This window comes from Pteropus medius, unplaced genomic scaffold (genome assembly GCF_902729225.1).
Source record: "Pteropus medius unplaced genomic scaffold, Ma_sr-lr_union100, whole genome shotgun sequence".
NCBI classification, from domain to species: Eukaryota; Metazoa; Chordata; class Mammalia; order Chiroptera; family Pteropodidae; genus Pteropus; species Pteropus medius.
In genome coordinates this window covers 6,890,448-6,918,311 of record NW_024344240.1, presented here as the reverse complement: position 1 = coordinate 6,918,311, position 27,864 = coordinate 6,890,448, and the positions used below count along the sequence as shown (strand labels likewise).

At 38.3% G+C, this 27,864-nt stretch overlaps 1 protein-coding gene and 1 pseudogene across 2 annotated transcripts in view; one reads left to right on the top strand and one right to left on the bottom strand.

The window, feature by feature from the left end:
- Nucleotides 1-27,864, top strand: part of XKR4 (XK related 4) — a 388,695-nt gene that overhangs the window by 127,977 nt on the left and 232,854 nt on the right. The window lies entirely within an intron of this gene.
- On the bottom strand, nt 821-939 carry LOC120607471 (uncharacterized; annotated as a pseudogene).

Genomic DNA, 27,864 nt, shown 5'->3' with positions numbered 1-27,864 from the left:
CTTTTGCCCTAAAGAGACTGTCCCCTATATCCATCTACTACTTTGATCACTGAAGCTGCCTGGCTCCTGCCCTTTCTATGGCCTGAATGAACTTGTGTTTCTCAAAAAAGTCTCCTCCTTAAAAAAAAAAAATCAATCAGAATCAGGTAAATGAAATCGACAAAGAATTGTAATTCTCTTGAGAAACAGACTTCCTTATATATAAATATGTTGTGAGGATTTCTGTATTAATTCAATAATTCAACCAAGATGCACCGGGGCTTTGTGCTGGGAATAGATTGGTAACAAGGCAAAGTTCAGCCTTTGTGGATCTTTCATTTAAGGAGACAGAAATAAGGATATAAACAAATGAATAAATACTTACAGGTTGCTATTGATGTTATGAAGGGAATTAGCAACATCCTATAGCAAGCAATATAAATGATCTATTTTAGATTAAATAATTAGAGAAGGCTCTGTGAGGTGGACAAAGTGTCCTCATTAAAGAGACTATGGCATACATGGTAGAATGTCAATAGCTTTATATGAATAAGGTATCATTCAAACTATAGGAGACCTATTCATAGGTTAAAAAATCAACATAATTAATTGTGGCCATTATTTTTAAAAGGTGGAATAGAGTAGATAGAATAGAATAGAAATATTAGAGGGCATCACACATAGTAAAAATTACTTTTGTTTCTGTGTGTCATAGTTCAAAGGAGTTTGAAAAACGTAATCTAAAAACCTTCTTTTTTTTTTTTTAGGCGAGGCAACCCTTGGTTGACCTCACAGATTCCAAGGACCTTGTCAGTTATGATCCCTTATTTTTTATTTTTTACACCTACAGCACCTGGTCTTCCTAGGTGGTCTCCCATCCAAGTACTAACCAGGCCCGACCCTGCTTAGCTTCCGAGATTAGACAGGATCAGGCTTGTTCAGGGTTGCATGGCTGTAGATTAAAAAACTTCTGAGAAAACAATAATTACATATGCTGCAACTAATAGTGCTAAGACAAACATTTAACATGGATAGGCACTCCCAGCATCTCAGAGTTTTCAAGGTGGGCAAGGAACTCTCCCTGGGATATGAAAGATGCAGAGCTCACAAACTCAGCCTTCTGGCACAGGATAATTGTTGCTGAGAAGTCATTCACTCCACATTCAACACATATAATATAAAAAGTCTACTTGTGTCTGGTACTCTGTGTCTGGCAAGATAGCAGTGAATTCAACATACTCTGTCCTCATGGAGCTGAAGGCTGGAATTGGTGACTTAGGTGGGCCAATATATGACCACTGGTGTTAATCCAAATCCCAGTAGCAGAGAATGAACTGTCCTTGTGATATCCTCTGGAGAAGAATCTGTAAGAGTGAATTAGTCTAATAAAAGAAATGTGACCCTAGAGTACTTTAGGAGGGCAACTTTATCCCACTCCTCACCTAACTCCACATGGGGGAGCTGGTGAGGAGAGTTAAGGCTGGTGCAAGAGGGAACCTGAGTTCAGTTAAAGAATGTGAATGAGAATGGAAAGAGAGTCATCATGACGTAGTATGAGCACCACAAAAACAAAAAAGCAGTTTCTCCAAGGAAATATAAACCCTGATGTGATGCTTACCTTCGCTGTGACCAACAGGAGCATCAGGGCAGCAAACCAGGGCCTTCGGGGCATGGGGCAGAGACACCATTATACGCTATTTGCCAGGGGACTTGAAGAACCTCGTAGGTTCCTTCCTCCTCCTTAGAACTCCTGATATTAAATAAATCATTTAGTGTGACCTATCCCACTTCCTAAATAGCTCCCAACCTTATCTTCTTCTCCATCCCCTGTATATTCATGTGTAGTCAACATTCATGACTTTACACACTCATTAAGTTCAATCTGCTATAAATATTAGATGTCAGAAAAAAATCACTTAAAAATAACTACTCTTCATCAAAACAGGATGAACCTACAGGAAATGATAACTTTTAAGGAAAGTCAACTTTTAACATAAAGTCATTTGAGAATGTCTTTTATTTATTATGTTTTATTTATTAGACATCTTACCAGTGCTCTCATTTCTCAGAAGGCTTGGGCCCATGTGTGAAATATAAATGAAATAATTAAATCCAATAGTTAAAATACCACAAAGGCAAAAAATCAATGTAATGTTATTGTTTATAATTTAGTTGAAAAAATTACTTAAAACATGTAACAACTTAAAGAATTTAATAAGGCATTTATCCTCATCTACAAAGTGAGAAGATTGAATTTAACTTAATGTAAGCCTCCTCCTGTTAGTCTTTATATAGTAGTACCATATCTATATTCTTCATAGCTTACCAACTTGTAGTTATTTTGTTTTCATTGTGTGTTTCATGAAAGATTCCTCAAAATGTACGTATTCATATATGTGTATATAGTATATATAATATATATGTGTATGTATATGTGTACACACACACACACACTTTTATTTCTAAACTGTGAATTTATTAAAAGTAAATATTGTCTCTAAACAACCCTGATCATTAGAGCTCCCTTCCACTTGACTGATGTTTGGCGAAAAATGAATCACTTCAATTAGAAATTTCCATACCTGGTCATTAAAGCATTTTTCTTTCCAAAGAATTGAATAAAACCTTTGCAAAGGAGCAGAGCAGCAGCTTCTGTCCCCGACTGGAAGTAGGCTGTCAGACATCCATGGCCAGGTTCCCAAACTGGTCCTTGCTTAAATTTATTCTGCCTATAATGTAGGTACCAATGGAAGCCTACCCTTCACTCTGAAAGTGTTGACAACATTCACAGTCCACCATTTGATTTTGGCTCAGCATTCTCACCAATGCTTCTGGGCAGGACCAGATGTTTATGAAGCAAAAGAACATAGTAAAGGAAAGAGGGAACTGGAAGACGCTGAGCAGATGGAGGTGAAGTGCATTGCACTCTACCTTCGCTAGAACCTGATAGTTTCCTTAGTTGTTTCAGCCTTCTTCACACCTAGACTTGAACTTTTGACTTACCCAGAGCCAAGTTCTGGGTCTGGAACATAGTAAATGCTCCATAAATAGTTAGATGGATAGAACATGGATGGGTGTATAGATAGATAGATGATAGATGATAGATAGATGTTGATAGATAGATAGATAGATAGATAGATAGATAGATAGATAGATAGATAGATAGATGATAGATAGATAAAAAGAATGAAGGAAAGAGACAGGGGAGGGGAAGAGAAGGAAAGAAGCAATTGAACACTGTTTCCTTCATATTAAAACTCTTCTTTGTTTTGGGGTTGTTTCTCTCTTGGGCTGATCTGTCTCCATCGCCATCTGCGTATATTTCCTTCTGTAAAGGATACATTACCCTCTCTAGCCTTTGGTCCTCTGTGTGTCTCTAATCTCTCCATTCTTGTGACTACTACATTTCTCTGGGTTTCCCATAAGATACCGTTGGCCTCCCTACAGAATCTTAGTCCTGTATTGCCAAATTCAGATATTCTCCATTACACATTTACCATATCTTCAAACCAAATATAGTTATTGCCATGTTAATTGGTGTTTTTTCCCCCTCTAACTTCTGCAGCTTTTCCTGGCCCCTATGTAAATCATTACCCTTTTAGATACCTGGGCTTGCAATCCACTAGTCATCTTCTCCTTAGCCTCCCCTTTGCCTGTTCTTTGTTTCAGCCTTTGCTGCCCTCCTGCCAGCTCATTCCTCTTACTCTATGCTAACGATGATGCAATTGTTTTCTAGGCAGGCTTCCTGACTCCATTTTCTTCCCACTAAAGTTGATACTATTCACTGAAGAACAATTAATTTCCCCAAATTACTTATCTGTTCATGCTACTCTCTGATTTAGAAATCTCCAGTGACTCATTATGGCTTAAGGCAGTGGTTTCTCAGAATTTTAGATATGATAGAGCAGTAAATAGAGTAATTAGAAAAAAATAAAAACTAGAAAAAAATTAAGGAGGGCAATCACTTATTTTATTTCTCCTAGAAAGACATTTTTTTAATTGCCATCTATGTAGCCATTATTACATTTAAGGAAAGACATTTTCATCCTAAAAAGTAAAAATGATAAATTCAGAATAGAAAATGACCTTTTAAATGGGAAATGGTGCCTTTACTAAAAGCTCAAACCATTGGTCATCTTTATCTCCTGTTCCTTGGACTGGTGGCAACGTCCCTGCAGCAGCGAACACTGTCCAGCCCCGTGGCGCCTCAATGAACACTCTCAATTCTTTCTTAGCTCATTTATCCTCCTGCCCACAGCCACCAAGTCTGATCATGTCTGAGCACTGGTGATTTTACTTAGAAGGCGTATGACACGTTGCTTGTCCTCTTTAGGTCTCTGTTTCCTGCTCTAAAAATGAAGATTTTGAAATTGATAATAATGAGGTTTCTTCCAGTCCTAAAGATTATATTGTTGATAGATAGATTGATTGATTGATTGATTTTACCTAATCAAAGGTAATAGCTATATTCATTTAAATCTGATTTTCTGTTACATAAACTCAAATTAAAATATTGAGTATTATAGGCAAGGATATTTCCATTCACAGGTAAGGAATAAATCAGAGTATTAAATGGAAATCATTCTTTTTTCATACCTGGCTAGCTTGACATGTGTAAATTGGAAAAGCAGAGAACACCATGAGTAAAGTGAGACAGGATGATGAAAATACTCATTTCATATGCATCGTTTTAGTGTGAGGGGAAAAAAATTAAAGCCATCACTAGTACTATAAGAGAGTATCTGTCCTCCCATTTCATTTAGCCATGAAGGAAACATTGATTTAACTTACACTGTCATTTTTAATGTTTGATTTTGTGTTGTTTACCTCCAATTGACCCCCACCCTTCTTCCCACTCTGACCAAGGCAGAGTTCAAATTGAGGTACCCAAGACAAAAAAAGGACGCTGGCGATCAATCAATTATATCAATTCATATGTTTTGGTAAAAGAATTTTGAGGCTGGTGATCCCTAATCTTAGTAGATGGGTGTGATCTCATGAGTCTGTTTTGTAGCCTTCTAATGCCATCCAGGAAGAGCTGAGTGAAAGATGAGTGCAGAAGAACACAGGGTCTACAGTGGGGACCCCACCTGCAGAGCAGAAGTGTATATCAACCTCATACATTCTTTCCCAAATGACCTGATTTGAAAGATTCTCTACCACTCCATGTATGAGCAGCTAAGAGGGCTTGAAATACTTAACTACAATATATTCTTATGCAAACTTCTGACTCTGAAGGCCAATTATCATTTCAGATCCATTCAGTGTAACTGGGGTTTTCACAAATACTTCTTTGATGTTGACATCAGTATCAAACTGACAAAGGGGCTCATGAAAGAAAGATATTTTGTTCTTTCCAGTTTCCTTGTCTCCTTGACAAAGTGTTGTTGGTTCAAAACTGAATTCCTTCTCAATCTTATCATTTCTCACTACAGATCACATCTTGCCTCTTAAAAGTCTTTTCTTATTATGCTGTACATTCAAGTCCCCTGGCTCTTGTGGCCAAAGGGAGAAACTCCTGGATAGCTCTCTTCAAATATGAAAATGGAATTCTCACTTTTGGTGTCGGCAGGCAACTTGCTTGTCATTAGTGATGCTTGACTGAGTGCCAGGAAGAGGCCATTAGCTGAATGCACTGCTGGGAAGAGCCCATTAGCGCCCAGCTGCCAGCCATGGTGTAGAATGTGGAGCATGCTATATGTTCACAGCCTAGAAATTGTGCTTCTCTCACTATCCAGCAGATGGTTTGGAAAGCATGTAAAGATGAATCATGCTACATGATCCCTTTGATACTTAACCCCTAAGATATCAAAAAGACAAAATAAAAAATGAAAATTGTGATCGGTCCCCTATACATTTGGTGTATATGGGGCTTGTAGGGAAACATCAGATGAATGATCAAACTTTTTTATCTTTATGAACATACAGAGAGAATCATGTAGAAGCCTGAAATTTTCCCATAACAGGATTTTGTTAAATGCAAAACTCACACTTTAAAAATTACTCATGAGCTAATTAAAAATCACAACAATAATTATGTATCAAAATCTTAAGACAGTTGCTCTCTATATTCTTAAGAGAACATCTGCTTTGTCCTTCATGTCTCCCATGTCATTTGTGGGCATTTTCAATGAGGAGATAAGGGATTATATTAGTCAAGGTTCTTCAGAGAAATGGAAGCAATAAGCTATATAAAGGAAGAGACTTATTATGAGGAGTTGGTTCATGCAGTTATGAAGGCTGAGAAGTCCTATAATCTGCTGCCTGCAAGCTGGAGATCTGGGGAAGTTTGGTGGTATATTTTCTAGTCTCATTCCATAGATCTCTTCTGAGTCCAGGGAGCCAATGGTGTAAATCCCAGTCTAGGAACAGAAGACGGATGCCCCAGAGCAAGCAGGCAGGAAGGAAGCAAAAAGTGGAAAACTCTCTCTTCCTTTACCCTTTTGGTCTATTCAAGCCTGTGACAGATTGGATGATGCCCACCCACACTGGGGAGAGCACACCATTTTTCTGAGTCCGCTGATTCAAATGCTAATTTCTGAAACTCCCTCACATACACACTCAGAAATCATGTTTAATCTGGTTACCTGGTGCTGCAGTCAAGTTGACACAAAATCAGCCATCACAGGATCATTCAGTGTGCATCGATGAGCTAGCCAAAGCCTGGTGCACCATCACGGGCCTGGTTCACCTTCACGGGCCTGGTTCTCTCTGATTTATGCATCTTGACCTCTCCCACTCTCTGTGTTCTGGCTCTTTGTGATCCTTTGTCACTCACAGCACTTTCAGTGCTTGCATTCTTTTTAGGCTGTGACCACCTATGTCTTTTCTTCCCACTCTGAATGAGGCCTGGACAGGAAGGAGGGACTGCAAGTGCATTTGTGGAAGAAGAAACAGGTACATAGAGGGCTGGGCACACTGATTTGAGGAAAGCTCCATTTATTTGTCACTTTCTATTCTGTGTTTTGATGTAGGCAATTGATTGGAATTAATTAAAGTCACTCAATTGGAATGAGAAATCCATTTTAAGGACACAGAGATGTCTCACAGACTTGGCCTCAGAATGGGCAGGATGTAGAGCATGTTCATAGATCTTAGTTTATGGAATTGTACTCCAGTGTTTCCACCATGAATGACATTCATCTATATTCCTGCACCTCTACTGCTTTCTGTCCTGCTATCTTTTCTGATCTTATTCCTAATTCTCCATAGAATAATCTGATCCATTCCACTCTTTTTTCACCAGTTCAAAGTTACTGGTCAGGCTATGAGGCTTCCTTTCAGGTCAAGAAGTATACTTGGTCCAGTGAGCTTCACTGGGAGAATAGCGTACCCTCATGCCTGCATTCACTCCACAGACTCTGGAAGGAAGTAGATTCTTTGAGAAAGTGTGCATGTAAAACACATTTAGTTACATAGACAAGAGCCATGACAACTGCCACAACAAAGTACACCTGATTTCCCAGTCACAGAGTTTATTCATGTGGGAGACAAGGAAGTGCTCTGAAAATATGAAAATGCCTGAGCTGTGACTTTAAGAAAAAATAGCAAAATTATAAAGTTGAGCTTTTCCCACATTTGTTTTAGCTCTTCGTCTCCTTAACCCTGTTGAAATATCCTCCTTTAATATTGAGTTAAGAAAATGTAACAAGAGTATACCTATTGCAAACACATTAAATAAACTATGAAAAAATGTTAGAAGACAGTATTTCTGAGGTTGTGATTATTACATTGGTAGATTTAGAGATGAAAAACGAAAATCACATAAGAAAAATTGTCCTAAATGGGAAACCCAGAAAATGTGTGTCAGAGCCAGAAAGAGGTTATGGATGAGTCAATGCCATTACTGATTCTCTAAAATCCACGTGAATGTCACATTAATTTAGGAAACTGTGATCAAGAAAGAGATTGACAAAATGTAATTCCTGTGGACCAGGGATGGAAACACCTTCATTACCCATATACATACAGCTGTCACTTTCATAATTTTAACAGCCTGGAGCTCCTCAGGCCTGAAAATGCTGCCAAGCTTGTACTCAACCTACATGTTTGGATATCCTTCAAAAAAAAATTGGTCTTATTGCATTTAAGGTCCTGCAGAGTCAGATTTTTGGAAAAATACTTTGCTTTTCACTCTTCTCCATTTGTAACTACCTTGAAGATATTTTTTTTTTATTAAAAACAAACACATTTTGAACTAAATAGTATGAACAAAAAAAGCACAGATTTTTAGGTCACCATAAATTATGTATGGGGGTGAGAGTGAGTCTTGAGACTGCCTCTGAACTTAAATGTTTTCAGTCTGAACCAGACATTTTAAATGTCTTCTACTGAAATCACACCACATTACGCATATCACAAAACCTTATTACTTCCAAATTCATACTCTTGTTAAAATTTGTATCACTCCAATAGTTTTATATCAGTAGGAACACTGGCAATGTTGAGTGATTTTAAGGTAATTGAAGCATATTTATTTTCACAGGCATTGTAATCTGGCAGCCAGTGAAGCAAATACAAGAATATTGTAGCAAATGAGGATATTGAATGGCGTATCACCAAGAATACAATAATCATATGCATTAAAAGCACAGTGAAAACCAGGTATGATCACTCTAGGGAGCCTCTCTGAACATCCACAGACCCCTCTGGCTCTGGAGACAGCACAGCCAGCGATTAGGCACACAGACTCTGTACTTACCATCTGAGTGTCCTTAAGCAATGGCTTCCGTCGCTATATTAGTTTGCCGTGGCTGCCATAACAAATTGTATAAACTGGGTGGCTTAAAACAATCGAAGTATCTCTTCTCATTGTTTAGAAGGCCAGAAGTCTGAAATTGAGATATCAGCAGGTTTGGCTTGGTTCCTTCCGGAGGCTCTGAAAGAGTATCCATTTGATGCCTCTCTCCTAGTTTCTGGTGTGGACAGCAGTCCTTGACGCTCCTTGGATTGTGGTGCATCACCTCTGTCTCCATCTTTGCGTGGCCTCTCCTCTGTATTTCTGTGTATCCTCTCCTTACGAAGTTATGGGTCATTGGCCTTAGGGTACACCCTACTCCAGTATGCTTTCATCTTGATGCTAACTTTAATTATATTTGCAAAAACCCAATTTCCAAATTGGGTCTGAGGTTCCTGGGGGACATGAATTTCAGGGAGGTCCCTATTTAACCCACTAGAGTTGCCTCAGCTATAAAGTGTGGATGCTAAGAATATCTGCCTCAAGCCTCATAGTTGCTATGACATATCAGGTAATGGAGATAGAGTGCTTAGAACAGAACTTTGTATGTGCTAAGCAGAGTATATAATTATAGTAATACATAAAAGTATCACATTAAATAAACTTAAGTTCATTTTTACTTGTAATAGAATTATTTGCAGGTACATTTATAATTATCATCTTTCTCAACAACACCATCTCCCTACCTCCCTTCTCCTTTACTTACAAAGTGTCCATAGTTTAAAAAAAAAAAAAAGAAAGAAAGAACCATGTTTTAAAAAAATTAAAAAACCTGATGGCAAACCTTGGTACAAAATACTGCCACAGTAATAGAAAGGGAAAAGAAAGCCAAACCAATCCACAGCCTGATCCTGGGTGACAGAGCACAAAAAAATCCGTCAGAAAAAGTGCATGGTTGCTGGTTGCCAAGTTACAAATTGGGCCTAGATAACCAACTCACTTTAATTAAATTGCCTCTGACTGAGCTTTGGGCTATGATTTTTCATATTAAGTTTGGCTCTGTGGTGAGCTGGCTCAGGCCTCTTGGCATAAAATTGTGATCTGACTGCATTTCAAACCCCAAAGCTTGTCTCACTCTGGGCCGGCTCAACCAATACAGGCATCCTACCTGGTTTGCACTAAAACAATGCTCCCAGTGTACAGGCTCAGGATGGCCTTTCTGGGACACCATGAGTCTGGCGTGTGTGGGGCACACACACTGGCTTGTAACTGCCCAGGTGCAGGAGGGAATGAAAGGGGAGTGCATACAAGCTAAACAGAAAGCGAGAACTCGATGTGTTGCTGTCTTTCCCCTTCTCCTATCCTTTGCGTGGATTGCCGACAATCTACCACTGGCCTGGATTTTCAGTGATTTCTGTTCTTGTGCCTTCTAGTTCACATGAAAAAGCACTTCATATTAACTCATATGGTAATTTATACAACATGACTCCAGTACAATCCAGACGAGGCTGGAGATCTTTCCAGGTGCAGATGGAAAGGAAATCACCTAAGCTTACTTATCCAGAGGAAAGATAACCAAGTGAGGAGCACAAGGAGCTGGCCTTGGGTGCATTCTCTGTCAACACTGACTGACTCCATGACTCAAATGACTTCCGCGTTCCGTGGATGACCAGCATGAATTGGCTAAAATCAAGGTGGTCTCCTGCATGGACCTATGATTCACACCTGTCCCCAATCTGTCCCTCTGTCCTTCCTCATCTCTGGCCCTAGCTCCTCCACACAACACAGCTACTCACTGTTTCCTGAACACCAGGTCCTTTCCCCATCCTGTTGTTTGCATCTGTCCTTCCCTATTTCCCATCTGGAAAATTCCTATTTCTCTTTAAAGCAGAAGCAAAGCCAGCTTTTCATGGAGGAGAGTAAGAGTTGTTGAGAAACCAAACCACCCTGTAAGCACCTGTCTGCCTATCTTTCTCTCTCCTCAATGCTGTTTTCAATCCCTGTGTTTCCATTGCTTCTTTAATAATGATAGTCTTCGAAAACACCCTCATGGCAACATGTCGCCTATTTATATAGTTGAGAAGTGTGCACTCAGGATGGGGAATGAATTCTCTCCTTTTGCCCCCTCTAGTTACACTTCTGTTTCAAGGTCTAGTCCAAATGTCACTCTGATTTACAGTCTTCTTTCACTCTCCAAGGCAGAGGTAGCTTTTTTCCCTTTTCTGAATCTACAGCAATTTATAGAAAACTTTGCACCCATTTTGCCTTCCTTCACTGAGCTAAGTTCCTTGAATGGAGGACAGAGAATATATCTCAAACACATTTGTACCTCGGTCATTAGCAGAGGAATTAGCATATAGTTCCCTCAGTAATCAATATAAGGAGCAAACAGAAAGAATACTGTGGGATACATATTATATTTGCTAATTCATTTTATCCAGATGCAGTATGTCAAAATCTTAGCCTAGAAACTCAAATATGAAAGAAATATTCACTATCTTTCATTTCCTTAACTTCACTTGATTTATAGTACTGACACACCCTGATGCTTCTGGGCTGGTGAAAAATTAACTTGTACTCTGTGTCCCCTTCTTTCCAGCCCCAGGGTAGTGTGCAGTTCAAGCTCTCGGGTATCACCAAAGCACTGGTAGAGGGTGATGTGGGCTTCTGGCTCTGGCTAATTTTTTGACAAAAGAGTCTGCTGAAACTTCCCTTGTATGGTCTGAAGTGTTTTTCCAAGTCCAGCAGATTCCACTGCTCATGGCCACACTCTGGATATTGAAATCTTCTTGAGGTGGTATGGATGCTGTCTGCCTTTTCTACTATGGAGTCTTACCTGCCCAAAAGACTACAAGAAAACCAAGCTCCAAGGCCATGATCTTGACTGCTACAACATTCTTTCTCTTTCTTCAAGCCTAGGAGAAATATTTTTCTGTCTTGGTTGAGGTTGGGGAGAGGTGATCAAGAACCTCATTCTCATGCTGCTTTTTCAAGATTCCTTATTTTTTCCTACCAAAGAATCCCTTTGTTTTTTTGTTTGTTTTTTTGTTTTGTTATTGTTGTTGTTGTTGTTGTTGTTTTGCTTCCTCCCCAAATCTCCCAAGTTCTAAGAAATTAAGCTTTCGGAAAACAAAGGAAAAAGAATTCTTGGTTACAAACTTCCTCTGAGGTAATGATACTACAATCATGTGATTTGGGGGGAATAAAGATGAGAATGAGAATTAACCAGTAGGAAAGCAACCATAAAATACAGTAGCTTAAATAAATAGAATTTTATTTCTCTCACTCATAAAAGTAGATAGGTGGCCCAGGCAGATGCACAACTGTACACCAAGAGGTCAGTGCTACTATCTTCAACATGTGGCTTTCATCTCTGGGCCCAAGGCTGTTGGTTCAGCCATACCGTCTCCCAGCCAGTAGGGAGCAGGGAGCAGCGAGAGGAATTCAGGGCAAACTTGGCTAAGGTGAAGACCTGGAGTTACACACATGTGTACATCACTTCTGCTTACTGCCTCGACCCTATACTAAATATGGCCATACCTAGCTACAAGACAGGAAAGACATGGTCAGAAGCTTGCTGCCCAGCTAAACTTTGGTGGGAAGGGTTGGTTCTATCAGAAGGAGAAAGAGAGGATTAATGCTGGAGCCTGGTCAACAGTCTGTCGCATATAAGAAAAATATAAACAAGATTAATTAAAACCTTAAATATCGTCTAATTATGTTGGCAACAAAGCTATTCTGATTCCATTTTAAGGATGAATAATTCACTTAGGTTCATATAGACAGCAAATAAGTAAATTGTAGAGTTAGACTTCAAAATCTGTTCATTTCTCATATACTCTACTAGATGTCAATACATTTGAGTGAATACATTTTAAGATTATCTTTCAGTTTAAATGGTTAAATAGCATGTTTCATTTTTTCATATTAACTCATCTGAAAAATGTAATAATTTGAGCTCTGTTTTAAAGTTCTTTGTTCTTTACAATGATAGAATTTATTGTTACAGTGATGTTTGAAATATCAATAGATTCTTAGGATACTGGAGCTTGAAAAACGTTATTAGCTTCACTGCTCCGTGTTAAGTAGAGATGTCATGAATCTGTGTCACTTTATACATGAAGTACCTTGTTTGGTCATGGATGATAGCTCAAATTGTGTTCAGATAGAAAAGGAAGGCAACAGATCAATATCAATAAATTCTGTGCTCTACCATATGATGCTTTTTTATATGCAAAAGACATACTGCCTGTAGCCCAGAGCAATTTAGAAATGTCTGTTGCTCCTTGAAAACCAAGCAGCATCTTTGCATTGACTTGCAGCCCCTGAGAATCAGAGCGTGTCTCTGTGCAGTTCACTTCCTGTGTTATCCTTGGCTTCTGTGCTGCTCTGCTCCTGCTTTGTTTCCATTTCATGCACGGTTCTCTTTTTCCTTCCTTGGCCTCTGCATGTGGACACGCTTCTAAGATTCTGCCTGGAGCTCTTTGTACGCTGGGCTTCTCTTCTAGAAACCCATTCATTCCCATTTCTTCAACAATTTAGAAAATTACCAAATTTTCATATCTAGCAATGTCCCCTTCTATTATAGTTTCCTGATATCTTCTCTCCAATTTTTCTATCCAAGTTATCATTCCAACCTGCATCTTTCAAATGTGGCCACTTTCACAGAGGTTGCATGATAGTTGGCATTTCAAAGATGAAGTTCCCAAGAGCAAAGTGCTTCCTATTCACATTTGACATAGTCCTCTCTCCCTGGATCTCTGGCTGCTCTGACACCCCAGGCTCAACTAAGCACCTACTTCTACGAGCCCATAGATCTTGGTTACATCTCTATCATTACACTTATAACATCTCATTGAGCTTGCGTACATTTCTGTCTCCCCTCTAAACGGTAAGACTCTCAAGGCAGTGTTGTGTCCTTGTCCCTAGCATTTGATATAATGCCTGCCTGGCACAGAGTCACTGTGCATGCAACTTTGAGCTGAATTAAAAAGACCATTTTTTCCATTTCTCATGAGTCAGCCAGTAAGAACATATTTATTAAGACCTCCCAATGTAGGGTCATGAAAATTTAAAAAAATAAGTATAAAAACACAGCTCAAAATATACAAAGAACTCTTAAACTTCAAAAATAAAAATGCAAACAAATCAACTAAAATTGGGCCAAAGACCTTAACAGACACCTCACCAAAAGAAATACAGATGGCAAATAAGCATACGAAAAGATGCTTCACATCATATTTCATTAAGAAAATGCAAATAAAAACAACAATGAGATATAGGCATAACTCGTTTTATTGAGCTTTGCTTTATTGTGTTTCACTGATGTTGAATTTTTTACAAATTGAAGACAAGACCCTTGACCAGCAGAAAGATTATAACTCACTTTATTTCAGTGGTCTGGAACCAAACCTGCAATATCTCTGAGGTGTGCCTTATTAGAATGGCCAAAATCTGAAATATTGATGGCACCAAATGTTGGTAAGAATGTGGAGAAATGGGAACTCTCATCTATTGCTGGTTAGAAGACAAAATGGTACAGCCACTTTCAAAGACAGCTTGGTGGTTTTTTACAAAACTAAACTCACTAATCATATGATCCAGCGATGGAGCTCTTTGCTATTTAACCCAAAGAGTTGAAAACATCTGCAAACAACAACAACAACAACAAAACATGTGTACCAATGTTTATAGCAACTTTATTCATACTCGTCAAAATCTAGAAGTGACCAAAAGTCCTTCAGTATGTGAATTAATAATAAACTGTGGTACATCCAAACAGTGGGATATTATTATTCAGCACTATAAAGATATGAGTTATCAATCCATGAAGACACATGGAGGAAACGTAAATGTGTATTACTACATGAAGGAAATCAATCTGAACTATCTGACATTCCAGAAATGCAAAACTATGGAGTCAGTAAAACGATTAGTGGTTGCCAGGGGTTAGGGGGAGGAAAAAGGATGAATAGGTAAAGAACAGAAGATTTTACAGCAGTGAAAATACTCTGTATGATATTATAATGGTAGATACACATTGCTATACATTTGTCTAAACTCAGAATGTACATACAACACCAAGAGTGAACCCTAAGTAAACTATGGATTTTATGTAATTATAACAAGTCCATGTAGGTTCATCATTTTAACAAATGTACTATCTGGTAAGGGATATTGATGATGAGGGAGGCTATGCATATTCAAGGCCAGGGAGCATAAGAGAAATCTCTGTACCTTCCCCTCAATTTTGTTGTGAACCTAAAACTGCTCTAAAAAAACAAATTCTAAGCAAAATGAGAAGTTAAATGGAAGACTTTGGACACCAAAGCTAACATTTTACAAGTACTAAGCAATCTACATGTTTGTAGATACATAAAAAAATTGTACTGAAAGACATGGAGCTCGAGGGCTTTATCTTTTATATCAATGAATCTTGAGACCAGCATCCAAAGGAGAATGGCATGGCAGAGGGATGAGGAAGGCCTCAGAAGTCGGGAGGCTGTTTGTATTACGGGTATGAAGGTTGCAAAGGGTAAGCCTGGGGCAGGGGGAAAAATAGGTGTTAAAGAAGAGAGTGAACATAATTAAATGAAATGCAAAATTAAAATTGTAGTTGGCCAGGAATTATTAGAGATTCATCATGCTAAAAAGGATGATAGGAAGAAAATAAACTCTCGTTTTCCTCAAAAGGAAGCAACCCAGAAGGGAAGTCAATCTGAAAGTCAATTGTCATGAAAACAATTCCAATTTGAGAGAATTTCCTTATTTTCAGTGTTATACTCTAGTTTATAGGAAAGGTAAATGATTCTAAAAACCCTGCCAAGGACTACTTAGCCTTCTCTTATAACAAATGATTTTACCTGCTCATCGGATTGAGTCTAGCCAGCAGAGACCAAGCATCCAATCTTTTTAAGGATAAAGACTTCTAACTCTGTGCTTATATCTACTTAAAGAAAAGCAATTTATTCAAAACTAGAGTGTATGACTTTTTTTTTTAACCTCAGACAATGAGTGAACAATAGATTTTGTGTGTATGATGGATTTTGGCTCTTTGCCCATCATGCTTTTGTTATTGGAACTCGAAAGTCTTTCAGTTATTTACTCGATCATTAATTCTTTCACAAAAATTTATCGAACACAGTGTTCATTCCTATTTATATTCCCTGTATATTTCCATATCTATTCTTCACTTCTTCCCTTCCACGTCCCTGACTTCATAATGCTTACATACCACCCCCTTTTCCTTTCCTGGCAGTCTTGGAACTGGGTCCTGAGATTCACACTCAGTGGCTGTATTTTCCTGTCCTGCACCTGCCTTGGTTGTTCTTGCGTTGCTACTGAGTTGCATGAGCTTTTTAATTATGAGTTAATAGAGTTCTTTCCTTTAAGCCCTTAGAAGCTAGCCTTTCTCTGTCTTCACTGCAATTTCTTTAGCCCAGGAACAATTCCTTTGGGGACCAACTTAGAAATTCCTGGGCCAGCCAGTGTCCCTGAATATTTATTTTGTTTCTTACCTAAAAAGAATTTTTGGCATTCCCAGAGGTTGGGTTGGCTTCATACCCTCTTCTTTTCAAAATCTTAATAACAGTATGTCAGACTTCTGATCATTCAGCCTAGGTAGTCTTCATTATTTTTCATATCTGGCTCAAGAAACTCTATGTAAGTATCTCTCTTCCTGCTTACCTTGATATTTCAGAGTTTCAGAGATGATTTTAACTAAATGAGATAATGTTTATAAAGTGCTTAATGTCTGGCATGTAGTAGATACTCAGGAAATGATAGCCATTATAGCTAATATGAAATTATTATGAGTAGTATGTAGATTAAATGCTAAACTTGATTCTAACTTCCTAACTATGTGTGACAACAACAAAAGCAATGATAACAATAATAATAAATATGGCTATAAATGTATTTACAAATCTGAAAGTCCTAAACTTTTAGTTCTAAACTTTTCTAGAAATATCACTTTTAAGGAACTCTTATATTCTAAATGATTTATCAATGCAAAAAGATTAATACAGCTTATCTTCATTTATTTATTCACGTAATAAATACTTACTTTGTTCTTAGTTTCTTTCACTTCATTCCATCTGAATCCCTTTTCAGTTCCTCAGAGGGCTGCATAGCTTTGCTCTTGTCATGACTGGTATGCATTTCTTCAGAGACTTTACTTGGAGTAGAAGTTGGCATCGGCACCTCCTTGGTGTCCTTCTTATATGGTGTATAAGATTAAGAGTACTAAGGGTTTGTTGGGAACTGGCCTACAACAGCCTTGTCCCAGTTCCTTCCCTGCCACGTCAGCATTTATTCCCAAGTCTGAGAGGGAGACAGGCTGGACTTTGGAACTTAGTGAATCATCTGTGAGAAAGGAAATGAGATGAGACATTTAACAAGACCTTGCAAGAAGAAAGAAGTGCAGTTAAGTTTTCTATTCCCTTGGACAATGCAAAAGTAAATGGTATTTTAGAGTGAATAAAAATGTTTAAAAATATTAATTAAGGAAATCAAGGAAATGCGATAGAATAATTGGTAAGACACCATTATCACTTTCAAAATGGTAACAATTTAAAAAATAATAACTCAAAATGCTGATGAACATGAAAGAGAAGGAGCATGTGCCTACACTGAAATGAGACCCTGGGTTTGTCCCACGGTCCTAGAAGACAGTTGGCAATGAGCAGCAGAGGAAGAGTGCACACAGTTCAGTTGGAGGAATTTATTCTACAGGCATTACCAAAAATATGTCCCACGATTTCTATTTAAAGTTATCCATTACATGAGGAAAATTACAATAAGTGCCGTAGTTTGGGTGGCTCAAACAACAGAAATTTATTTCTCATGGTTTTGGAGGTTGGAAGTCTAAGATTAAAGTGCCAAGAAAGTAGATTTCATTCTGAGGCCTCTTCTCTTGACTTGTGGGCAGCCGCCATCTTGCTGTATGCTCACATAACCTTTTGTTGCACATTCAGAGATAGACGGAGAGAGAGTAAGCTCAAAAAGGCAATACCATCATGAGGGCATTACCCTTAACTACCTCCCAAAGATCCCATCTCCAAATATTACCACATTTATTTAGAAAAATAAACATAAAAACACAATTCAAACATGTAAGAAATTAAAGATATTAGACACTACTTTTGTCTACTCCAGCTGCTGTAGCAATATACCATAGAACGAGGGCCTTAAACAACAGAAATTTATTTCTCACAGTTCTGGAGGCTAGAAGTATAAAATCAAGATGTCAACAATTTAGCTCCTGGTGAATGTGTTCTTCCTAGCTTGCAGATGGCCACCTTTTTTGTTGCATCTTCACATGGCCGTTCCTCTGTGGATGCACACAGCTGTGTGTGCGTGCACATACACACAGACATAGAACGAAGGCTTTGGTGTCTCTTATAAGGACATTAATCCTATTGAATCCTATCTGAGGCCCCACCCTATGACCTCACTTAAACTTAATTACTTCCTAGAGGCCCTATCTCCAAATACAGCCACATTGGGGATTAGGGCTTCAATATATGAATTTTGAAAGGACACAAACATTCAGTCCAAACATTCCACTCCAACACTCCCCAAAAATGTATGTCTTTACATGTAAAATACATTCATTCCATCCCAACAGCCCCCAAAGTCTTTACCCATTCCAGCATTAACTCTAAATTCTAAAATCCAAAGTCTCACCTAAGTATCGGTTAAATCAGATATGGGTGAGACTTAAAGTTATGTTCATCCTGAGGCAAAATACCTCTCCAGCTATGAACCTGTGAAACCAAATAACTATATGCTTCCAGAATATAACAATGAAACAGGCATAGGATAGACATTTCCATTCCAAAAAAGAGAACGAGGAAAGAAGTAAAGGGTAATGGGTCACAAGCAAATCCAAAACTTAGCAAGACAAAATCCATTAGACCTTAAGACATAAGAATAATCCTCTTTGATTTGATGCTCTGCCCTCCAGGCCTACTGGGGTGGCAGCATCACCACCACAGCTCTCTGTGAAACTCTCTCATTGTTATAACCAATGAACCTGCATTGACACATCATTATCATTCAAAGTTCATAGCTTACATTAAGGTTCACTCTCAGTGTTGTAAATACATTTTATAGGTTTTGATAAATGTATCTAACATTACAGTATCATACAGAATAACTTTATTACCCTAAAAATTCCCTGTGCTCCACTCATTTACCCTCTCTCACTCAAAATCCCTGGTGGTGATTTTTCCACAATGTCATATTCCTAGAATCAAACAGTATGTGGCATGTGGCTTTTTACCGATTGGCTTCTTTCGCTTAGTAATATACATTTAGGTTTTTTCCAAATCTTTTCATTGACTGCTTCCTATTTTCAGCAATTATGCATATATCTCCTATAAACATCTGTGTGCAGGTTTTTGCATGGACACAAGTTCTCAATTAATTTGGATAAATACCAAGGAGCTTGACTGCCGGATCATTTGGTAAGAGTATGTTTAGCTTTGCAAGAAACCATCAAATAGTCTTCTAAAGTGGTTGCACTGTTGTGCTTTCCCACCAGCAAGAATGAGGGTTCCATTTTAATTTCCTTAAGGTGGAGGGTGCAATAGGCAAAGTCAAGGCCCTGGAATCAGAAAACTAAGTTTCAGTCACCATTCTTCCAAGAGGACAACTCTAGGAGGAAGACGATTGAGGGATCTTCCTGACACCTGACAAGTAGTGATGAGAATTAAGTGAGACAATGCATATAAGTGCATACACAGTGCCTGCCACGCATATGATAAGCACTCAGTAAACATTATAATAATATGAATGCTTATTGAGGAAAAAATAGACAATGACTATAAACTGAATATTCAATATTTTGATTCTCGTTTTTATTTTTTGGATATTTTATATTTTTCAGAAGAAAACCTTACTTTTTTTTGGAGTAGGGAAAAAATTCTTTTCATATAAAAAGAAATCTTATAGTGTGATACAGAAACTTAAAAGAAACTTAAAAGAAACTTAAATTATGCCTCCCAGCTAATCAATCCCAGCTTTTTCTTGTTCTTTAGCTTACTGATTGCTCCTCTCAGCTTTTATTTTGTTGTTTGTTGGTTTGTTGGTTGGTTGGTTGGTTTTGCTGGCCCCATTTGTCCTGCTCTTGATGACTATATGACTTGTCTACTTGGATGTCAAACAGGCCCATCAAGTTTACCAAGCTAAAAACAGAACTCTTAAATTTTCCACAGAAACTTGCTGCCCCAAAAGTTTCTTCATTTCAGTGAGAGTCTGTAGATCCCTACTGGATTGGGCCATGACTTTTCATGTCCTCCTTGACAACTGTCTCTTTTGTTCTACACCCAATGCATTGTCACCTTCAGTTAGCTCTATTTTAGAAATGCCCCTGCCCCTGACCCAGCCACTTCTGACCATCTTGACTCCAAACACCCAAGTCTGAGTCACCATCATCTCTCACCTGGAGTACCTGCACGATGACTGGTCTGCTTGTGCAAGTCGTCACTTCTATACCCTGCAGCTACAGTATTTCCATTCAAGCCAGATCATTTCACTCCTCTGCTCAAAACCTTCTAATAGGGAAAAAGCTAAAACCATCTCCCAGTGCTTCCCATCTGAAATTCGAATTTCCCAAATGAAATTCAAAGTCGTTACTACTGTTTATACGTCTTTACATGATCTGCCCGCCCTTCATACGACCAGTGCTTGGACATTCCATCACGTTTCCCCTCCCCTACTGTTCTCCAGAGTCACGGTCCACTACCTCTTCTCTTATGACACCAGCATGCTTGCAATGCAGGGGTTTGACTTCTGCTCCCTCACCCAGAATACTCTGACTCCATTTATTCATATGTGTATGTGTGTGTAAGCTCACTCCTTTACTTTTTCTGCTGTCCCCTCAGTTCTCACCTTTCCTGACCGTCCTATCTAAAATAGTGTACATGTGAGCTTACACACAAATACACATGCATGCACACACCAGACCCTTCAATCCATATTCTATTTTCCCCCTTGATAGCCTCTATTTTCAATATTTTTATTTGGGGATTGTGACTACTTTGTGCATTATGGTGTCCCTAGCACCTAACAATATCTGGCATGTTCTGCTGCATTGATGCAGTGGGTGAGGGCCTGAAAGAGGACTCAGAGCAGGGTTAGTACGGATGAGAACCTCCCATTGCCTGGTGCTTCAGTAGCATTGGAAACAACCTGAGGCAGGCCATTAGGGCAGCACAGAGAGTAAGAAGGAATAGAACACAAGAGAACATGGATATGGCTTCCCCAGCATGTCAGCAGCCAGAACGTAGTTTAGGAAAAGAAATGAAAGAATATCCTGGTCCCATTTATTCATTGCCAACAAAGCAAACAAACTGATCAGCTTTTGACTCTGGCTTATGGAACAGAAAATTTCCTCATCCTAATCCCTTGAAAGGGTTTCTTCTACTCGCTAAGGGTATAATTAATATTGGGCATGTAAATTTTCTTTTGTTCCTCAGTCTGAGATATATAAAGCAAATTTCTCCAAAAACCATGGACAGCAATGAGCATCCTAAGAGATTTCAACAAGGAAGACCTCATCGAATTTCGGGTCTAGATTGAGGAGATTTGGAATCCATTTTCAGCTTCATCAATGACTCAAAGTAGTTCTTTGAATCAATCACTCAAACTGTTAGCCCCCAACCTTCCTCATTTGTAACATGAGAATAAAGAGAGCTGCCATAGTCCACCTCCCAGAGTGTCATGGAGATCCTTCCTTATTCACCCTGCTTTGGATTTCTGGGAGGAGAATCCCTAGGGATAAGCTGAGTGCACACCTGCAGAGGGAGAGATAAGACACCTTAGTGTCTGGAGAAGAGTCACATAAAATCAAAGCCAGGAAGATAAGGGAAAGACAGGGACATTCTTTGGGAAACCAGGGCTATGAGAAAGCATCCCAAGTATTGCTCCCTTTTCTTCCTGCCCTTCACAATATGTTTAAACCAAATAGAAGAAATTGGTTTAATATGAAAAGCAAGGGAAATTCTGAAAGTGAAAGTGTGCCTCCAAATAGTAAATAAAGCCAGAGGTGCAAGCAGTGTGAGTGAGAAGATCAAGGGGCTCTGAGCTAGAAACCTCTTTTCCTGCCCTCAAACTACTTGTTAAACAGCCCAATCCCTACCTTGCCCTAGGACTCCTCAAAGGAATTACTTAGTGATAGAGTTTAGATAACACCAATTTTGAAAGCACTTTTACAAGCATTAGCTCTTGATTTTCACAATTCCTCACTTAGAGCAAAAGCCATTATTATCACTTTACTAGAGAAAATAAATGGCTTTCTTGACCCCTTATAACCCACAAGTGATACAGTCAGATGGAAACCTAGTTCCTCCAACTCTAAGTCCCACATTCTCTTAACATGGAAATGTTACTAAACGCTCAAGGAGATGGTGCTGGAACTCCCCAGTCTCCTTCATGCTTCCATCCCCTTTGCATTTTCTGCCGGACTAAAAATCCCGTTTCTTCTCCGGCAGTTCACAATCACAAACACAGTATTTTACCCATTCTCTTATGGGTAACAGAGCTCTACTGGGCTCTTCCTTCAGTAACAAGAATGGAATTACTTACATTATTTTTTTTCTTTTTATTTACCCCTGTCAAAGTTCCATTGGAGAAAGCCTAGCAGCCTCCTCCCGGAACATTTATTATCTTTCACATGAAGCCCAATACTTTTAATTTTTAAGTTTCTAAGATTTTTTATCTTCCTTTTTTATAGGCATATAATGCTATATCTGCTTTCTAAATAGCTGATTCATCCCCCCAAAGAGCATTCATCTTCTGTTCTGTAATTTAATTTCTGTCATTTGACATTTATACATATATGTGATTGCTTCTGCTAGCATCGTAGCTCAGAATTAGTAGACATATCAGCCAGGTTTGAAAACCAAATTGCATTACACAGCTTTCCCCTCCCTTTCCCTCATTCAGTGATACATATTTTATGTATATCAAAATAGTACATAACCATAATAGTTCCTTGTGTTTATAGAGAGCCTTTCTACTTCTTAAAGTACTCACATATTCACTCCGCCTCATTTATCCTCAATTTTTTTTCATGTTTCGTAGGGGCACCTGCATATGAATAATTTAAGTGTTCATATGCAAGTGTATATATGTATCAGCATATTTTCAAACTTAATATTTCTTCACATTCATTAAACTATTTATTTCCTTTTTCCTGTTTTTCCCAGGCTCTTTTTTGTCCTTATCAATTTGAAATGTATATAAAATGCTGCAATGACCAAGGCAGGCAGCTGCAGCCTCAGAGGAGGTAGTCTAGAGCAATGTGATCTCAGACTGACTTGTGAGCCATTCCTTTCTGTATTTCACTTCACTATCATGTCTCAGAGGAGACATAAATAAAGGATTTTGGATTTTTAAGGTATGGTTAAAGCATTGAGACATAACCTATTCTGTTAATTATGTCTGTGAAGTCACTTAGCACCATTCCAGGAACATAGGCACACACTAAATGTTGGTTCGATACAATTATAAAACACTTGGCTGGTGCTCCCATCTGCCTAAAATTTCTTCCCTTTCTCTCCTTCTTTAAGTCCTACCCAGTATTCAAGGCCTTGCTCCACTTCTGTTCTCACCATCTATCCTTCCATGATTCTTTTGGAGGAGTTTATATTTCTGTCCATGTATCAATCGATTCAATCATCTTCGTTGATTGCTAAGTATGGTTCTTAAGTCATGGTCAAAACAGGCAATGTCCCTGCTTTTGTGAAGTTCATATTCTGGTCAGCAATTGTTTGGTTATAACAAAATGAAACTCACTCAAGCTAATGAAAGGGTTTAATGTCATGCAATTCAAAGACATGAATATATAATCACTATGCATGAAGAACTAGATCTGGAATTTAGAAGTCATTGGAAATGAAGCAATGACTCCCCCTTTGCCCCTTTGGCTGCAGCCTTGTGGTATTTCATGTCTCATTGTTGTTGTTGATGCCATCATTATCCTTGTCTCTGTAGACTGGCTTTTTCCACTCAAGTTATAGTCAAAATGGCAACCTAGGCCTGACTTCAGATGACCTCTCAGGAGAATCTTTGAATTCCTGATGTTCATTTGTCCTGTCTACCCAGTAAACTGACTCCATTCCTGGGCCAAGTGCACAGTGCTGTTTACATGGTTTATGGGTTGACAAATGCATTTTTTTATGAATTTTTATATTTTTATTTTTTTCAATTATAGTTAAGATACAATATTATATTAGTTTCAGGTATACAACACAGTGATTAGACATGTAAATAATTTATGAAGTGATCACCCCAATAAATCCAGTTCCTATCTGACATAATACATAGTTATTATAGTACTACTATATTACCCATGCTATATTCTACAACCATGTACAACTACTAATTTGTACTTCTTAATCCCCTTCCTGCTTCATACATCCCCCCTATTCTGACATCCATCAAAATGATCTCTGTATCTATGAACTTATTTCTGTTGTTTGTTTATCCTGTTCTCTAGATTTCATATATGACATTGATTTTTCTGTCTGACTGACTCTACTCAGTACAATACCCTCTAGTCTATCCATGTCATTGCAGAAGGCAAGATTTCATTTTTTTTTTTTCATGGCTGAGTAACATTGTATTATACATATGTACCACCTCTTCTTTATCCATTCTTCTGTTGATGGACACCCAGATGGCCTCCATGTCTTGGCTGTTGTAAATAATGCTGCAATAAACATATGAATTTACACATCCCTTCAAAGTAATGTTTTGGGTTTCTTCAAATAAATACCCACAAGTGGGATTACTGGGTACTTCTTGTCTCTTGTTATAGCCTTTGTTTTAAAGTCTGTTTTGTCTTGTATAACTGTTGCTCCCTCAGCTTTTTTTTTTTTTTGCTTCCATTTTCATGAAACATCTTTTTTCATCCTTTTACATTCAATTTCTGTGTATCTTTTGATCTGAAGTGAGTCTCTTATAGGCAGCATTTGTAAGAGTCTTGTTTTCTTACCCATTTAGCAACCTTATCTTTTAATTGGAGCATTTAAGCCATTTACATTCAAAGTAATTGTTGCTAGATATGTAGTTATCGCCATTTTATTATTCATATTTTTTATCTTTTTTTCTTCTTCTTCTTTAACTCTAACATTTCTCTAAGTTCCTCTAACATTTTCTATAATATTGATTTGGTGATAATAAATTTCTTTAGCATTTTCTTGCCTGGGAAGCTCTTTATCTTTCCTTCAATTCTAAATGATAGCTTTGCTGCGTAGACTAATCTTCATTGTAGATCTTTCTTTTTCATCACTTTGAATATTTACTACCAATCCCTTCTGCCTGAAAAGTTTCTGTTGAGAACTCAGCCGACAGTCTTATGGAAGCTCCCTTGTAGGTAAGTAACTTCTTTTCTCTTGCTGCTTTTAAGATTCTCTATCTTTCACCGTTAGCATTTCAATTATAATGTGTCTTGGTGTGGACCTCTTCTGGTTCATTTTGTTTGGGATTCTCTGTGTTTCCTGGGCTTGTATGTCTATTTACTTCACCAGGTTAAAGAAGTTTTTAGTCATTATTTTTCGAAATAAATTTTTAATTCCTTGCTTTCTTCTCTTTCTGGTATCTGTATCATGCAAATGTTGGTATGCTTGATGCTGTCCCAGAAGCCCCTTAAACTATCCTTATTTATTTATTTATTTATTTATTTATTTATTTATTTATTTATTTTTTGCCGTTGTGATTGCGAATTTTCTGCCACCTTATCTTCTAAATCGCTGATTTGATTATGCTTCATCTAATCTATTTTTAATTCCTCCTAAGGTGTTCTTCATTTCAGACTGGTTCTGTTTTATGTTTTCTATCTTCGCTTTCATGTTTTCTATCTCTTTGTTAAAGTTCTCACTGAGTTCCTCTACTCTTCCCCTACTTTCGTTGAACTTCATTATAACCAGTGTTTCAAACTCCATATCTGGTAGATTGCTTATCTTCATTTTTTTAAATTTTTTTTCTGGAGATTTGTTTTGTTTTTGTTTTTTTCATTTGGAAATGTTTCTTTGTCTTCTCATTCCAGCTGCCTCCCTGTGTTTTTTTCTATATATTAGATAGGACTGCTATTTTTCCTGGTCTTAGTAGAATGTCCTTATATAGCAGGTGTGTTTTGGAGCCCAGTGGCACAGTCTTCCCTGGTTACCTGAGTTGGGTGCTCCAAGTATGTCTCTTGTATGAGTTATATGTGCCTTCCAGTTGTAACTGAGACTTAGTTGCTATTTGCTCATCAGTGGGAGGGACTGACCCTCAGGCTGATTGGTTGTGATGACTGGCTGTGACCAATGGAGGATCTGTTGTGTAGGGGCTAACTCTACAGAGCAGGATGCTTTTGAAGTGTTCATCCTTACATGTGATCCTGGGTACCTTACTCAGATCAAAGTTGCCCACTGGACATGCAAACCGAGGCCTCCTGGGAGGGGCTCTTGAACAGCCAAGTTCAGCTGCAGCCTGTGCCCTGTCCAGGGCCACCTGGCATAAGCAACCATGCAATCTGCATATAGCTGCCACCCATGCTGGGCTTGGAAGTGCTTAGAGAGGCCATGCCACAATTTGAGGTTGGCGGCCACTTAATGCTGGACTTAGGGCTGCTCAGCAAGAGGTATGGGGCACATCAAGATCAGATGCTGCTTGTTAAGGTTTTGTGAAACTTTGCGATATTTTAGGGAAGTCCACAGCATGAGCCAATACAGGCTGTTTGTATGGAAAATCCACTGGAAGCAGCTTGGGTTGGCCCATATGGTGCGAGGGGCAGGGTCTAAGGGACTCACCAGGGCAAGATGACCAGTGTTAGCAACATTACCAGAGGGACTCAGATATAGAGGCCACCTGGGTCTGCAAGCCAGGAGGGGGAGAGTTCAATAAAGAAACAATGGCTTCTGACAGCACTTCTGTCTAAGAGAAAGCTGCCCCTCCAGCCCTTGCCCTGAAGATAGGTAATTCAATTCCTCCTTGTTTGTCCTTGGCGCCTTTCAAGATGCTGCCCCAGCTCTAGAGCTCAGAGCAACTGAGTCTGTCAGCAGTCAGTCTGCACGTGGACCCCTTAAGAGGAACGTCTGCTACTCCCTCAGCCCTCTGTCTCATTCAGCCACAATCTCCACTCATTTTCACGGCCAGAAGTTTTGGGGACTTCTCTTCCTAGCACTGGAACCCTGGGTTGGTAGACTTCTACTAATAATGTTCTTTCCAGCTGTCTGGGATCTCTATCATGCTAAGCATCGGAGAAAACGCACTCAAAAAATATCCACAAAGACCTATAGAAAGGTGAATAGAAAGACTGTTTAAAACCAACCAGTGATGTAGCCACATCAAATTAAATGTCCTATTTAAATTTGGTATTCTGTAGAATTGTGTCAACTCATATTTTTTACTTTATGTTTATATTGGCTAGTTTCATTTGTATATAAAATTACACATCAACAAATATCATCATTTCATTTGGGGTATTCTAACATATAAGAAAGTGCGTGGAAAATGAAAAACTTCAATTGCCAAGGAACTGCTTATTAATTATTTTTAAAGTATCTTCTTAATCAGGGAAATAATCTGGAAAGTTAAGTGTGTCTTTTTTTAGCATAGGCAATTTTCGTGAGCCTTTTCCTTTATTTGTGAAAATTTTTTTCCAGCTTTATTGAGATATAACTGACAAATAAAAATTGTACACATTTAAAGTGTACAATTTGATTATTTTAAATTTTTTTTATTTTCACTTATAGTTGATATTCAGTATTATTTTATATTAGCTTCAGGTATACAGCAGAGTGGTTAGACAGTTATATAATTTATGAAGTGATCTCCCTGAGTAGTCTAGTACCCACCCGGCACTAACATACTTATTACAATATTACTGACTATATTCCCTATGCTGTATTTTACATCCCCTTGACAATTTCACAACTACTAATTTGTACTTGTTAATATCTGCCCTTTTTTCACTTCTTCTCCCAACCCCTTTTCATCCAGCAACCATAAGCTTGTTCTCTGTATCTGTTAGTCTGTTTCTGTGTTATATGTTCTTTTATTTTGTTTTTCAGATTCCACATATAAGTGAGATTATATGATATTTGTCTTTTTCTGTCTGACTTATTTCACTTAGCATAATACCTTCCAGATCGATCCATGTTATCACAAATGGTAAGATTTCACTCCTTTTTTTTTTTTACGGCCGAGTGATATTC